The 16202-nt window shown below is 52.1% G+C and overlaps 1 protein-coding gene across 1 annotated transcript in view; it reads right to left on the reverse strand.

Annotated features, from left to right (window-relative positions):
• Nucleotides 1-16202, reverse strand: part of LOC144110413 (uncharacterized) — a 55991-nt gene that overhangs the window by 19457 nt on the left and 20332 nt on the right. The gene's annotated exons all lie outside the window — the stretch shown is intronic.

A 16202-nucleotide genomic window follows, 5' to 3' on the forward strand; every position in this document is an offset into this window, starting at 1 on the left:
CCTAAGACCCGTATGTTCTCCACTTCATCTATGTTTTTGCCTTGGATCGTAATGTTGATGGGGATCCTGTCTTCAGGTTTCTTGCTCCGCCGTACGATTAGGAGTTCTGATTTTGGTTGGGAACACTCCAGGCCGGCTCTCCTTGCCTCCAACTCAACCGTTTCAGCCGCTGCTTGGAGAGCTTCTTCAATTTGTCCATCGGAGCCGCGGTTCGTCCAGATAGTTATGTCGTCTGCGTAGAGTGTGATGGATGTTTTGAATTGCGCTGAGCCTGTCTGGAAGCTTGATTAAAGCCAGATTAAAGAGGAAGGGCGACAAGACTGCTCCTTGTGGTGTCCCTCTGCTACGGAGCCTGATTGGGGTGGATTTCAGTGGTCCAACGGTGATCTCCACCGTTCTATTTTCTAGGAAGGCTTTAACATAATTGTACGCCCGTTTGCCTGGGTTGAGGTCGGCTAGGTGTTTCAGAATGGTATTGTGTGACACGTTGTCGAATGCCTTTTTGAGATTGAGGCTCAATATTGCTCTTGTGTTCTTAATGGAGGGGTCGAGTATGTCACGTGATAGCTGGAGCATGACGTCTTGGGTGGAGAGTCCTCTTCTGAAGCCCACCATAAAGTGTGGCATGAGGTTGTGGTCTTCGGTGTAGTCCCGTAGTCTGTTCAGAACCACGTGCTCCATGAGTTTCCCGAGACAGGATGTGAGGGAAATGGGTCTTAGGTTGTCCACGTTGAGTTTCTTGTTGGGTTTTGGAATAAATGTCACTCGGGCATGTTTCCAGCTGCTGGGAATGATTCCTGTCTCCCAGCATACGTTGAAGTAATCTGTGACTGCAGTGACAGATTTCAGGTCCAGGTTACGGAGGACCTTATTCGTAATCAGATCTGGTCCTGCCGCTGAGGTTGTTCTAAGCTGGCCCAGCGCTGCCCAGACTTCTGCATCACTGAACGGCTCGTCCAGCTGCGGATTTGGTTGTCCCGAATACTGTGGGCTCATTTCTCCGTCGTATGCGGTATTTAGGTATTTGTCCCTGAGGAGGTCCAAGAAGTAGTGTTCCTCCCCGGGGTGTTGATGGATGACTTTAGCGAGATGTACTTGCGCAGCCGACTTGGACTGTGTGGGGTCGAGAAGGTGGCGGAGCAGGTGCCACGCCCTCTTACTACCCAGTTGTCCGTTCAGGCTGTCACAGGTTTGATACCATTGTTGCCGGGTAAGTTCTATCGCATATTGTTCAATTTCTCTTTCGAGTTGGGCGATTCGACTTCGTAGCCTTTTGTTGAGTCGCTGTCTCTTCCACCTCTTCATAAGACTATTTTTTGCCTCCCACATGTGTGCCAATCTTGAATCGAGGTTAGGTTGTGCGGCGTCTGTTGTTATTTTGCTTGTGTGCGACTCTACATCCTTACATATTGATCTAACCCAATCTTGGATGTCTTCGATTTCAGTCGGGGCCGTTTGATCCCGTTCTTTCCGAAATTTGTCCCAATCTGTAAATTTCGTTACCTTCCAGCCCTTCTTCCGAATATCGGTGCGAAGGGTAATGGCCAGGATGTAGTGGTCGCTGTTTAGATCCGTGCCTGTGTTTCGCCAGGCGGGGTTCTGCACATTCCTGGCTAGCGTGAGGTCCGGGGTGGTGTCTCGGCTAACGCTGTTGCCAGTTCTGGTCGCTGTGCTAGGATCGTTAAGTAGCGAGAGTCCTAATCCTTGGATTTTGTTCCAGAGGATGTTGCCTTTCTTGCTTGACTTCTGGTATCCCCACTCTACGTGTGGCGCGTTGAAGTCGCCCGTAATCACTAGCTGCCCATTCTTGGCTAATTTCGTGGTGGACTCTAGTAATGCCGGGATTTCTCTGGATTGATCTTTTGGGGAGCTGTATAGGTTAAGAACGTATAGGCTCCCCTGCCTCTTTCTGGCGGGAATAATTTCGGTGAGCGTGTAGTCTGCTTGAGAATCGTCGAATTCATGTTGAATGACCGTGAGTTGGTTACCCACTAGCGTGGCTGTCATTGCTGCTTTGTGTGGTATGTTTTTTTTGTGATATGGTTTTGTACCCTGGTAAACTAACGGGTCCCATCGGTTCTTGGATCGTAATAATGTCCGGTTTGACTTCTAAGTTTTGAATATCAAGCTGCAGATTGGATTTTTTGCCTCGAAAATCTCAGCAGTTCCATTGCCAGATGACGATACCTTGATTACGAGCTGCCATGTTGGGGCACTGTCAGCTGCGTAACGGCGCTCGCTATTGCGCTCACTTGGGCTTGTAATGCCTTGATGGCGTCCATCATTTCTTCTCTGGTCTGTTTTAGGTTCTTGGCGATATCTGTGCATGTCGCGTCTAGCCTATCTGCTCGGGCTTCCAGTTTGTTGACCCTCTCATTCTGCTGGAGAGCTAGCTTGGCTTTAACAGCGAAAGTTGACGTCGGTTGGGACGCCGCGTCTGTTTCAATACGCTTCTTGGGATTCTGGGCCTCTTGCTGGTCTTTTGGGGCCTGTCTTTTTTGAGCCTTCGGTTGTTCTATGTCCATACCCGCACCTTCGGAAGGAGGGAGGGATTGAGACCTGTCATTAGCGGTTGTCGCGCTTTCAATGTGGCGTTGGGTTTGCGTGAGGCTCGCGAGTTTACTGCCTAGCTCACTGATCTGGGACTGCATGCGTTCTATTAAAATGGCTTGCTCCCTCACCTGATTGCGAAGTGCCTGCTTCTCCGGATCTTCCTGCCAATTGAGAGCCTTTTCTTCTGGCTTTGTCCAGGGGTTCTTGGGGTCCCGCTTCCGGCTGGACGATGGTAGGTCCTGTCGAAGGTCTTGCGACTGGCTGCGTCGTGTAGCAGCCTTGCTTCTACTTCGTGGCAGCGGCGGGAAGGACTCCTCCCTCTCGTCGCCTAGGGTCAGCGTCTCTTTTTGTCGGGTTCTGTCCCTCGATTGGCGTCCGAAGGTGTCGCTCTGCCCGGCGTTTTGGTAGGCGTTCCTGGCCAGGTCGGGTTTCTGGGTGGCTTGCTGCTTGACGAATTTGAATTTGCAGCTGGTGCTCCCGGTTCTGTGCGCCCCCGTGCAGACGATGCAAACGGGGACGCAGGTTGGTGGTTGTCCCTCATGTGGTGGGGGGTGCTCTTCTCCGCACCTGACGCAGCGGGTTCGTTTTGGTTGTGGGCAGACGTCTTGTCGGTGCCCTGTCTTGCGGCAGTTGAAGCAGGCCTCTACTCGGTTGAGAAAGAGGACCACTTTATGTCTTGTGCCGGGGTATCGGAGTAGTCGGGGGAGCTCCGTTCCGGCTACCATAATGATTATATGATTTGTTCTCCCATACCGTCTTGCCGATAGGATAGTCCAGTCGGGGTTGTAGGTGTTGTAGTTATGAACAAGCTGCGCGTCCGTTTCGCCACAATACTCGTTGTGGATGAGGCCTTTTACCGAGAGATCAGGGGAAGGCGCGTAAGCTTTGATGGGGTACTGCTTTTCCCCCATGACGAACGCTTGCAGGTTGAGGTAAGCGTGCGCACGTTTCTCGTTGGGCGTGCTTATCGTGAAGGTGTGGTTTACTGGGTGTTTCTGAAGAATATCTTCGGTAAGGGTGTTGTCGTCGGTAATCTTGGCGGCTTGACAAAACGCTTCGAGCAGTAGCGCTCCGCCATGGGTGGGAAGGTCAAGGGGAGACTGCGGTCTGATTACAATTTTGTAATGCTCTGCCGGTAGCCTCGGGATCGGGGGTCTTCTTCTTCTATGGGGAGGCCTAGGCTTCCTATGGGTAGAGTCAAGGGGCTTGCCTTTCTTCGCGTAGCCTTGGGCGCCAGTAATGACGGCGGCCTCGTCCCCAACGCCGGGCGTCTCGATGGCGGCTCGGCCCGGCGCCGAGCGTCCGTCTTCTTTGTCGACGCCGCGCCGGCGGAATCGTTGCTGGTTCTTGAGTGCCACGGAGGTCCATGTTCCGTCGTTCAAATCATGTTCTGTGATCGGTTCACCCTCGACGGTGACTTCCATGTTGCAGGCGTGTCAGCTCCCTCCGGGGAGCCGAGGTCGTCAGGAGTGGTTACCGCCAGGCGGCCGTACTCGTGCTAGGCCTAGTAGGCCTAGCGGCGGAAAAAACGTGGTCGACGCAAAATGCGCCGACAAATAGGCACACGAGCACTTGCACGCAAACACCGGTCGTCCTCGTGATCCGGACGAGGTCCTGAAGGCGTTAGTAAAGGTTTCAGCAGCCGGTCGAGGGCTATTCCGCGGGTGGTAGCCGTAATCCTCGGAGCACATGCGAAACGCGTCTGCACGCTCTCGCAACGCGGCCCAGTCTCCGTCACATATCTCGGTGGACACTGGAACTTTTTAGAGAAGGGATAATAGAGGGAGTGAAAGAACAAATAAAAACAAAGAGGTGCCATGGTGGAGGGCTCCGGAATAACTTTGACCGCCTGGGGATCTTTAATGTGCACTGACTTCCCACAGCACACGGGCGCATTTTGCGTTTCGCCTCCATCGAAACGCGGCCGCCGCGGTCGTGTTCGAACCCGGGTTCTCCGGCTCAGTAGCCGAGCGCTCTAACCACTGATGCACCGCGGCGGGCATAGTTAGGGCATCCGCCTCGCATTCGAGAGATGCTGGGCTAGATCACCAATGCCGCTGGGTACACATCCGTACTTTAATGGTTGCAAGATTCACCAGGCCTGATGCCCGGCTCTTCTGGGGTGTATTCCAGCATAACCGTGGTGGCGCTCTTAACTTCGGTGGCATGAGCAGGCGCCTACCATATATCCATCACTGTAAAGATGGAGGCGAGGTGAAGCAGGAAACAGCCGCAATGGTCGGTGTTACAATTTCGGGTGATGGTGGTGGTGAAAAGTATTTATTTCTATATATACAGAGAGGTGCTTGGGGAGAGGCCTCTAGTGTGTCTCGCCCCTTAAAATACAAGGCGGAGTCCCTCATTCCGGGTCCCCGTTGGTCCTGACCACTGCGCAAGTCCGCCGAACCAGGGCCTGTTTGGCCGATAGTTCCTGGCAGCCGAGCAGAGCCGCCTCCCAGTCTTCTCGGATAAGGGAATGGGTGAGGGGGGAAGAGAAGGATTTTGCCTGCATGCCCAAACCATGTGAAAAGTGTCGGCCACCTCCCCACAGAATGAGCAGCGGCCGCCAAAAGAAGAGTCAAAGTGCTTGAGAACCGCCGGGCACAGCAGGGTGTTTGTAAAGAACCTAAGGAGAGTTCCTTTGCGAGCTTACCCAGTCCCTTCATAGGAACCGGGTAGCGCCGGTGTTCGGCACGATAGTGCTCAGTAATATCTTAAAAGAAAGAAGAGGGCTGTGATCTGGGTTAAGGTCCTCCCAAGGAACGTTGGCGCACGGTGAGTGAGTGCGCGGGCTGCCTCATGGGCGGCTTCGTTACCTGGCATGCCTTGGTGGCCGGGGACCCATGCGATTGAGCGCGAGTACTGTGGTGAAGAATTTGGTGAGCAAGTGGAGTGATCCAGCCGAACTCAAAGTTACGACAGGCTCCGCGAGAGTCTGTGAGGATGAACTTAGAGTCGGTATGGGAGGCTGCGAGGGCGATCGCTACCTCCTCCGCATGAGTTGAGCTGGGCGCTCTGAACGAGAGGCCGTCCACCTGTTTTCCCTCGTGTATGACTGCAGCCGTGTACCATTGCCCCCTGGAGTGGTAGGGGCCTGCAGTGTCGACGTAGACGACGTGTTTCTTCGAGCCATAGTGGCGGTGCAGGGCATCCGCCCGCGCCTGGCGCCGGTCATTATGGAACGCGGCCGCCGCGCGCTTCGAGCGGATGCGCCTCATTTCGGTTCCGGCAATTTTCTTCCGGATTACCGAAAAATTCCACACGACCGCATAATTTTTTTTTTTGCTTCTGCTAGACAGATAACATCTCCCGGCACCCAAAGGTTCCGTTTTCGACCATGTGGGCCAATTTTTGGACCTTTTAGGCCCATTTATGTCTTCACCCTGTGGGACCTCCAGCTAGGCCTCGAGCCAAGTAGCCAGTCTCCAGCGTTCTTCGCGCACGCCATGGCGGCCTCCGCTCGCCGTGGTACGGTCCCGAGACGATGGCAGGGACAGAATTTCGTCGCAGGCGCCCTGTCTCCGCCTGAAACTTCCACTCCAACGGAGGAGATTGTGGGCGAAGTTTTTTTCTCGTTGGCACTTCGTAAACGCCAGCAACGCTTCAACACCTCGGCGGTCAACGGACCCTCCGTGAGTGCCGCTGCTTCTGGGGTGATGGAGAGTGGATGGTCACTCATGTTGTATTCGGTCACATCGATAGGTGAACACACGTAGATCGACCTTGTCATGACTATACAAGGCCAGCCGCCGAAATTTCTAGTTATTAAAAAAAAACACTCGACCTGGGGGTTTTTCAATAATCCAGGAAGCTTATTTGATGGCTCTTTATGCTATTATATGTAGAGATGGTTGGGATACCCTTGATTGTTCCCATGTGTTCCCACTGCGGCGCGTTGCGTTGTACGTAGGACGCCAGCTAAAACACAAAATTTCAGGGGCACTTTGGCGATCTAAAGTGCGCGAGGCAAAAGCCTTTCTGCGCCCACTTTGGCTGCTGCTTTTGATTTTTTAAAATTTATTTTGTAACATTTGATTTTGTTTATTTTTATTTTCATTTTTGTAATTGTTTATTAATATGTTTTAAAATTCTCAGTTATTTTTATTTTATTCTTTAATTTTAAATTTTGTTACTTTTGCAAATTTTTATTTTTCTAAATTTTCCTTTCAAGCTTTCTAGTTATTTATTTTTATGCTTTTTCTAAATTGTTTATTCCTTTGTTTCTTAGTTATTTAAAGAATTACTAATTAATGTCAACTCAGAAATAATGGCTAATTACTGATTAATGTCGAATTACTAATCACCCATTACTTAGCAAGTGCCAAGAGTATATGGGTTATAGCAATTAAGCCATTGATATCATCATATTGACAGATTTCGTGGACAGACAGACAGACGGAAAACGATGAGTCATTAAAGGCTTTCGCCTTAAAACCTGGAGGTCTTCCTCACCTTATTTACCTTAACCACCTTAATTTCCGTTTGTCAGCGTGCACACCGAACCAGTTTAATTTCTTGCAACACAACAATGACTCTTTGCTTCTTCACCGGCTTCATGACTGGCCTTCAGCTCTCCCAGAAGTTCACGACACTCCATTCACACCTCTCGGCTTCTCCTCCGTGTGTGGTGTTCAGCGATGCGACATGTTCGCCTTTTGCTGATTAAGCAGCCGTACAACAAGCGTTCTTTTTTTCCATGCGGTAGTTGCACTTTTGAGGCTATCAAAGTTCTGGGCAACTACTGATAGGGGTGTGACTGCGTTTCGTGGCTGCCACCAGGACGTGGAAGCGACAGCGGGGGCTGCGAAAGACAGTTGCAGAAGAATTTACCGCCAAAATGAAAGGCAGTTCATTGCGACGTGCTTACTCAGCGCGAGGAAACAGCTGTGACATTCCTTGTGTGTGCTACGAGGTACATTCCTTGTGTGTGCTACGAGGTACATTCCTTGTGTGTGCTACGAGGTTCCGCGTTCGACGGCGCGGCGTAGACGGAGACCCAGATGACAGCGGCATCATCAATTACCCAGCCATGCTCTTTGAGTGACGACCAGAACGAAGGGACCCGCCGCCGCCGCCGCGGGGAAACAGGCTTTATCCTCCCCAATTGGCGTGGCGGTTCCAGGGGCGGCCCTCCCGGGCACATTCCAGGACAAGGGAACTGTCAGCGATCCAGAGCGCGCCTTACCTTGAGGAGCGAGTGTCAGTTGATGGATGGAGAATGGAGGCCGGTGACCCGCGGGAACTGTCAGCGGGCCAGAGCGCGCCGTACCACAGCCGACGCTATGCGCTACCGCGAAGACAACCTTCTTTCCCTCGGACTCAACACGTGAGGGGGGCGAGACAATAAGTGCGGTGGTATGTTTGTGCGCCCAAGTGAAAGCCCTAGCCCCCCTCCTTCCCCTCCGGCGTGGGCGTCCTCACCCTAGGGAGTGTGGAGAAGAGGATATAAAAATCGAGAAGCAGTACGGAAGAAGGACGCTCAGGACGACATCGTTCGCCAAGAGGGCCTTCAGCGCCGAAGCCCGACGGCGTGCAGCTTCTGCCAGCAACCGCTCGAGCCCAACTCCGGAGCCACTCCATCGCCCCCATGAAGTCGTCGGCACGTAAGCTCGGACGCCCCAGCCTCTGATGTATAATCTTAATCATGTGTAATTATTGAATATACCTGTTTGTTTAAACTGAGCCATACGGTGTCTCTTTGCCTCTCCGTCCCGTGTGGACCTGCGCATTATGGGGGTCATCACACTGGTGTCAGAAGTGGGGTCTCAAAAGCAAATGTCCTCTGAATGCTGCGACATTCATGACTTCAAAATTGTAATCAAAAGGGAATCACGGGACTGATTGTGGGACTTTTACCCCCATTTGAGAGGCTTGAGGCACCGGAGGGCTTGGAAAAAAAATGTCTTTATCTGAGGGAGCTCCCACTCCACAGCCGTCGCTCGGAGCAAGCATGCTGGCATTAGGAAGCGTCATTCCGACGTTTACGGGAGATAAGACAGGGGTTCCAATCTGCGATTTCTTTTCCATGCTAGAAGAGATTGGGAAAATGGGGGGATGGTCCGATGCTCAAATGCTGGGAATGGCGAGGTGTAAGATGGCAGGAGCTGCTCATGATTTTGCATGGCGAGACGAAAAAGTAAAATCCACAAAATCATTTGCGGAATTTAAGAAGCTCGCGTTTGAGCATTTTGACACTGAACCACGTCACGTGCGAGTACAGAGGTTCCGTGACGCCGGACAGATGGTAGGGGAGGACGTGCGAACGTTTGCGTCGCGGCTTCAGCGCTTAGCGCGCGATACGTTAAGCAGGGAGGAGGAAGGAGACCAGCTTAAGAAGAAATACGCGGAGGATATACTTAAAGAGGAAATGACCGCTTTGTTCGTGGCTGGTCTGCAAGACCCCGTGCGCCGGTTCGTGCTCTCGCGCAAGCCGAGCAATTTCGACCAAGCCGTGGAGGCCGCATTGGATGAGGAACAAAATGAGGCGTTAACGACAGCCGCAGCGAGAGTACGCGTCATAGAGAGAGCGGTGCTCAACCCTGAGGTTGCTCTCTTGACAGAGCGGTTAGATCGCTTAGAACAGCTGCTATCTCAGCAGGTAGAACGCCAGGTTGAAGCGCGCGCTCAACAGCGCCCATTCGCTGGAAACCGGAGACCGCCACAAAGCTACAGGCGCGGTATGCGAGAGTTTGAAGAAATCGTATGCTTCGCTTGCCAGGGTCGCGGACACATCGCCAGGTTCTGCCAAAACGTGCGCCGTGGGGAGCCACAAAGAGAAGCAGGCGAGACACGCCCTAAGCAAGCCTACAGCGGGGCTCCAGATACCGAGACAAAAAACTAGATAGTCCTCCCCAGCCTGAGGAGCGTGGGGAGGGAGCAGTGGATGATGAGGTGGTGGTAGTTTGTGTGGCCGACGAGGCATGCCCTGTTGTGCGTTGCAAGTTAAATGGTTGTTGCATGGAATTGTTGTCAAAGGTGTTGTCAATGGGGTCAAAGGTGACATTGCTTAAGGAGAGCAGTTTTAACACTCTTCGAAGGAAGGGGGACCGCGAGGTGTTGGAAGCGTCTGGTGGTATGGCAACCAAATTTGTAGGCATAACGGGGGATCCTCTTGGCATAAGTGGACTCTACCGGTTACACTTCTCTCTCGGCGGAATTGCATTGGAGCACCCCTGCTACGTATGCTCGGACAGGGTGTCTCTGCCAAACGGAGTGTCAGGTATATTAGGGCAGGATTTTTTGAGAAAAGGGAAGGTAGTAGTCTCATTCTCTGAGGAAGAGGTTAATGCGGGCGGATCAAAAGTTCCGTTTTTGAACAGGAGAGGGGCTGAGATTCGCGTTACCGATATTGACACCCGTCAAACAGTGGGATCATTGGAGAAGGTATATTTGCGGGTTGCCGTCAGGCTGATCGATGAGGCGGTCGTCCTTCCTTGGTCGGAGCACATTTTGTACGCGTTTGTGCCTTCAGATGTAGAGAGCGGCGCCGTGGGAGTGCTTGAGCCGGTCGACTCTCTCAGCAATGGCCTGAAGGCAGCCGCGTGCCTCGTGACAGTTAATGACGCCCACAGAGTGCCCCTACGGGTGGTTAACTGTAGCCAGCAGCCACTGAGCCTTCCCAAGAACAAAACATTGGCTTTCTTCACCTCTGCGATAGAGAAACGTGAGCCCACCGATACGGTACTCGCAACTGTAGAGCATGCTAGTCCTTCGGCTGCTCCAAAGGTGTCGTTCGATCTTTCTCACGTAAAATCCAGGGAGAGGGAGGCTCTGGCTGGTTTGCTGAACGACTACTCGGAGGTATTCGCCGCGTCCAACCTGGATTTGGGCTGCTGTGGCGTTATAAAGCACAGGATAGAAACCGGCACTTCATCGCCCGTTTACCAGCGTGCGTACAGGATTCCTTACTCCCAACGTGAGGAGATAGAGCGGCAGGTGCAGGACCTGATTGATCGCGGCATTGTCGAACACTCAAAGTTACCCTGGGGAGCACCAGCACTATTGGTGGAAAAGCCAGATGGCTCGTATCGATTGGTAGTGGACTACCGCAAACTAAATGCCGTAACTCGCATCGATCCATACCCCATCCCCAATATACAGGAGACGCTTTCTCAGCTGGGCTCTGCCAGGTACTTCACGGTAGTGGACATGGCGGCGGGATTCTGGCAGATAGCAATGGATCCGGCAGATGCCGAGAAAACGGCATTCAACACGCCCTCAGGGCACTATGAATAGAAAAGAATGCCGATGGGTCTGGCGAACAGCCCTGCTGTCTGGCAGAGAACCGCTGATGTTATCCTGGCAGGTCTTCTGGGGAGGCTGTGCTTCGTGTATATGGATGACATTATCATATACAGTGACAGTTTTGATAACCATTTGCGCGATATTGAGCAGGTTTTGGTGCGACTAAGAGCAGCGGGTCTCAAGCTGAAGCCCTCTAAGTGCCAATTCCTCAAAAACGAGGTGAAATACCTCGGGCACGTTGTTTCAGCTGACGGCGTGCGACCGGACCCTGAGAAACTAAGGTGTGTCTCGGATTTTTCATCCCCGACTAGCGTCCGCCAGGTCCGGCAGTTTCTCGGCCTGATCGGTTACTACCGAAGGCACATAGAGGAGTTCGCCAAGCTCGCTAAGCCGCTCACCGCCTTAACAGCCAAAAATGTCACCTTTCGCTGGGACGAAAACGCGGAGAATGCTTTTGGGGCCCTGAAAAGGAAGCTAATGAGTGCACCGCTGTTGCGCCACCCGGATTTTAATTTGCCCTTCGTTATGGCCACAGATGCGTCAAAGTTCGCAGTTGGTGCCGTGCTATCTCAGGTTATCGAGGGCAAAGAACATTCCGTTGCTTTTGCTAGCCGACAGCTGAGCCCCACAGAGCAAAAGTACGGAGCTACGGAAAGGGAGTGCCTCGCCGTTGTCTGGGCAGTAAAGCACTTCAGATGCTACCTTTACGGCCGCAAATTCAAGCTAGTCACAGACTGCCATCCTCTGAAATGGGTATGAGTGTCAGGGACCCTAGCTCGCGACTCGCTAGATGGAATCTACACCTGCAGGAATACTGCTTTGAAGTTGAGCACAAGTCAGGAAAGACACATCTGAATGCTGATGCACTCAGCCGCACAGCTGCCGTGGCAGCTATAGATGAGTTTGTCCCCGTAGTCGACCCCGCCGAATTACGCACAGTGCAGTGCAAAGATCCTGACCTGAAGCGAATAATCGAAAGCTTAGAGGGCGCGCCGTCTCACCCCGAACAGCTAGGTTATTTCATTGACAAAGACGGCACCCTGTGTCGGCGCACGAGGCCAACCAGGAAAGGGAGACCAGAGAAAATCGCTTGGGAGAGAGTCGTCATACCTCGGTCGTGGACAGAAAGGGTTCTTCGCGCGTTTCACGATGCGCCATGCGCCGGTCATTTTGGCGTAGCGAAGACACGCAGGCGTGTGGAGCGTTTGTACTTTTGGAGTGGCATGCGACAGGATGTTAGAGACTACTGTGCGAAGTGTCATTCCTGTCTCGAAAGAAGAACACCCAAGGGACGAAGACCAGCTCCAATTCAGCCGTTCTCTGAGGTTTCGGCTCCCTTCGAGCGGACAGGTATGGACATAATGGGCCCATTGCCCACGACCACTTCCGGAAACAGGTACATTTTAGTATTTGTCGATCACCTTTCAAAATACGCGGAAGCGGTAGCACTCCCAGATCAGAAGGCAGACACGGTTGAAAGAGCATTTGTCGAACAGATCGTGCTCCGACATGGACCCCCGAGGCAAATCTTGACAGATCGGGGAACGAACTTCGTGTCGCAGCTAATGAGGAGAGTTTGCGAGCTGCTTAAGATCGCTAAGAAGCAGACAACACCGTACCATCCGGCTTGCAACGGCGCGGTGGAGCGACTGAACCAAACCGTGGCCGGGTTCCTGTCGCATTTTGTTTCGCGCGACCAGCGGGACTGGGACTTGTGGCTCCCGTATGCAATGTTTGCCTACAATTCCGCAGCACACGAGAGCACGGGCGAATCGCCATTCTTTCTTCTCTACGGCCGAGACCCGGACCAGCCTAGTGAAGTGCCAGAGGGCCCCCGTCGTGTCCCATACGCTTCACTGGACGACTATAAGGTTGAGCTAGAATCGCGCTTGCAAGTGGCGAGGGACATCGCAAAGGAGGCCTTAAAGAAAGCGGCGAAGCGCAGGAAGGAGGTGCACGATCGCAGTGCTAGAGACGCGCCGTTTAATGTGGGGGACAGCGTGTACATTGAAAACTGCCAAAGGCAGATTGGGCTAGCTCGTAAGTTCCAGACGAAGTGGAGAGGGCCGTGCGAGGTTGTCGAGAAGCTTTCTCCGGTAAACTTCAGAGTCCGAGACGTAAACCGGCGCTTGATAAGGATACACGCAAATCGCCTCAAGTCGGCACCGGTTCAGTATTCACGAAATGAGGAAAGGGAAAGCGCGGATTTTGATGGGGACAGAAGTGAAGCGGAGCGCGCGGATAGTTCGCAAGAAACGCCCTCTCCTGCATTTGTTCGGCAGGCGCCAGAGGTGACGGCCGGAATGCCACCGGATTTACTTCATGCATTGCTGGAAGAAGAAGCGCGCGAGGTTGCCGCGCAGATAACGCCAGGAGAGGCTCCTGCCACGAGCCCTCGCGAGTCCCAAAGCAGACAAAGGGTCACAGACTTACTTAGTATGACTCATGAAGGCCGATATCCGCTGCGAAATCGGAAAGCTAAGTCGGACTAATGGCGTAAACAGAGCGGAGTTTTGAACTGGTTAGAATTGTGTAATGCCACACCTCATAACATTGCTATGTGCTTATGTGTTAAGTTATCGGAGTTGGTAGTTAAACCTTTCTGTCATTAAGTAACACCTTCACAGGAGAGCATGCGGAGCGCATGCAGAACCTGCCCTACTTCCTTTCGTTATCTATATTTTTGTCTGTGCCGTGATCGTGCTAGAAGTGGGAGCTCCTTTGTAACTGTGGTAAATTTATTTCGTCCAGTTTGGACTAGAAAGGAGAGGCTTGGGTGCTGAGTTTCATGTTTATCTGTAAAAGAAGATCAGTGCTGCCCTTGGAGACGCCAGTTATGACAGCGGAGGCATATGGTGTTGTGCAGTGGTGTTGAGTGCAGCGAAAAGTGTTTTGTCGGACGCACTGTGCGAGGCGATTCAGAAAGACAAGGGGAGCTGCGTGGACTCAAATGTTCGGAGAACATTCTTCTGGAGGGTGAGCGAGTGTGACATTCCTTGTGTGTGCTACGAGGTACATTCCTTGTGTGTGCTACGAGGTACATTCCTTGTGTGTGTGCTACGAGGTACATTCCTTGTGTGTGCTACGAGGTTCCGCGTTCGACGGCGCGGCGTAGACGGAGACCCAGATGACAGCGGCATCATCAATTACCCAGCCATGCTCTTTGAGTGACGACCAGAACGAAGGGACCCGCCGCCGCCGCCGCGGGGAAACAGGCTTTATCCTCCCCAATTGGCGTGGCGGTTCCAGGGGCGGCCCTCCCGGGCACATTCCAGGACAAGGGAACTGTCAGCGATCCAGAGCGCGCCTTACCTTGAGGAGCGAGTGTCAGTTGATGGATGGAGAATGGAGGCCGGTGACCCGCGGGAACTGTCAGCGGGCCAGAGCGCGCCGTACCACAGCCGACGCTATGCGCTACCGCGAAGACAACCTTCTTTCCCTCGGACTCAACACGTGAGGGGGGCGAGACAATAAGTGCGGTGGTATGTTTGTGCGCCCAAGTGAAAGCCCTAGCCCCCCTCCGTCCCCTCCGGCGTGGGCGTCCTCACCCTAGGGAGTGTGGAGAAGAGGATATAAAAATCGAGAAGCAGTACGGAAGAAGGACGCTCAGGACGACATCGTTCGCCAAGAGGGCCTTCAGCGCCGAAGCCCGACGGCGTGCAGCTTCTGCCAGCAACCGCTCGAGCCCAACTCCGGAGCCACTCCATCGCCCCCATGAAGTCGTCGGCACGTAAGCTCGGACGCCCCAGCCTCTGATGTATAATCTTAATCATGTGTAATTATTGAATATACCTGTTTGTTTAAACTGAGCCATACGGTGTCTCTTTGCCTCTCCGTCCCGTGTGGACCTGCGCATTATGGGGGTCATCACACAGCGTACGTGCCAGTCAGAATGCACGATTCCAAAGAAGGACCTTTGCGTTACGTGTAAGAGCTTCCTGACATTTCCCACGACAGTGTCACTGATTTCGAAAGAATGCCTAGCGATCCCTCGCATAGATCCCATTTTGAGCTTTACCATTGTTGAAGGCACCCCGCCCGTGTGCTATGGGTTGTCAGTGCACATTAAAGATAATAATAATAATAATAATAATAATAATAATATAATAATAATAATAATTGTTTTTGGGAAAGGAAATGGCGCAGTATCTTCCTCATGTATCGTTGGACACCTGAACCGCGCCGTAAGGGAAGGGATAAAGGAGGGAGTGAAAGAAGAAAGAGGTGCCGTAGTGGAGGGCTCCGGAATAATTTCGACCACCTGGGGGTCTTTAACGTGCACTGACATCGCACAGCACACGGGCGCCTTAACGTTAAAGATCCCCAGGTGGTCGAAATTATGCCGGAGCCCTCCACTACTGCACCTCTTTCTTCCTTTCTTCTTTCCCTCCCTCCTTTATCTCTACCTGTATGGCGCGTTCAGGTGTCCCCTGATATGCGAGACAGATACTGCGCCCTTTCATTTCCTCAGAAACCAATTTTCTGATTCTTTATCATTACTTAGGCTTTGGGACAATAACTGCCTCGGGGTCAGACAGCACTGTTAAAATGACTCTTCGGAATTTGCTGATGGCTTACAACACACAAGCGAGTAAACAGGTTTGAATCTCGAGACAACTGCCACAAAAAGGGCTTACGTCTCACGTCGTCCTGACTGCACACTGGGGAAACCACCGAAGTATGTGGGTTACATGCCTAACATTGCAGGACAAAAATTTTGAAAATTGGAAAATTGTAAGATACTGTTATGAAAGTATTGAAGGTAATAATCCATTCTTCTCATATGAGAAAAATCTATCTTTTAAAGCGTTTCCATCGATCGCATCGAGTAGTTAAGACTGCCATAGAAAACCAATGGGCAACGCTTTCGACGACAGCAAAAACGTCAATAGAAAAAATATTCAAGACTGTCGTCGGTTGATCTGCGGATATATTGATCGTTATAGTGATATCTGTGATATAGTGATACGTGTTATAGTGAAAAAACTGCGTTCATAAAGGGTTTCCCGCTAAAAATGCTTTTATCCAGAATTGTTGGGTGTGATAGGGCAGGTATAGTTGGTAATAGAGAGCTTTAGTTTCACGTACGTTGAGGCTTCATGTACGTAGAGCTTTTACGGGTGACCAGTGCGCATGCGCAGGATTTTTACCTTGCGGTTTTTGCGTTGCTTGAATACGTAGGGTTGACAAACATGGCGGCGCCCTGCCCGCCCGCTTCACAGCTATAACAGCTTCGTCGCTAATCCCTCGACGCGATATCGTGTTCTAAACTGTTGTATACGCCTTCGATTTGCCCATTCTTACCCTCGCATAAAGTTTCAAGCGACAAATACCTTTTGTTTTCCAGATATAAGGGCGATTTCTCAGGTGTTAAGCCTAACGAAGCAGCGCTCCGACGCAGGTCG

Source organism: Amblyomma americanum, chromosome 11, assembly GCF_052857255.1.
Source record: "Amblyomma americanum isolate KBUSLIRL-KWMA chromosome 11, ASM5285725v1, whole genome shotgun sequence".
NCBI classification, from domain to species: domain Eukaryota; kingdom Metazoa; phylum Arthropoda; class Arachnida; order Ixodida; family Ixodidae; genus Amblyomma; species Amblyomma americanum.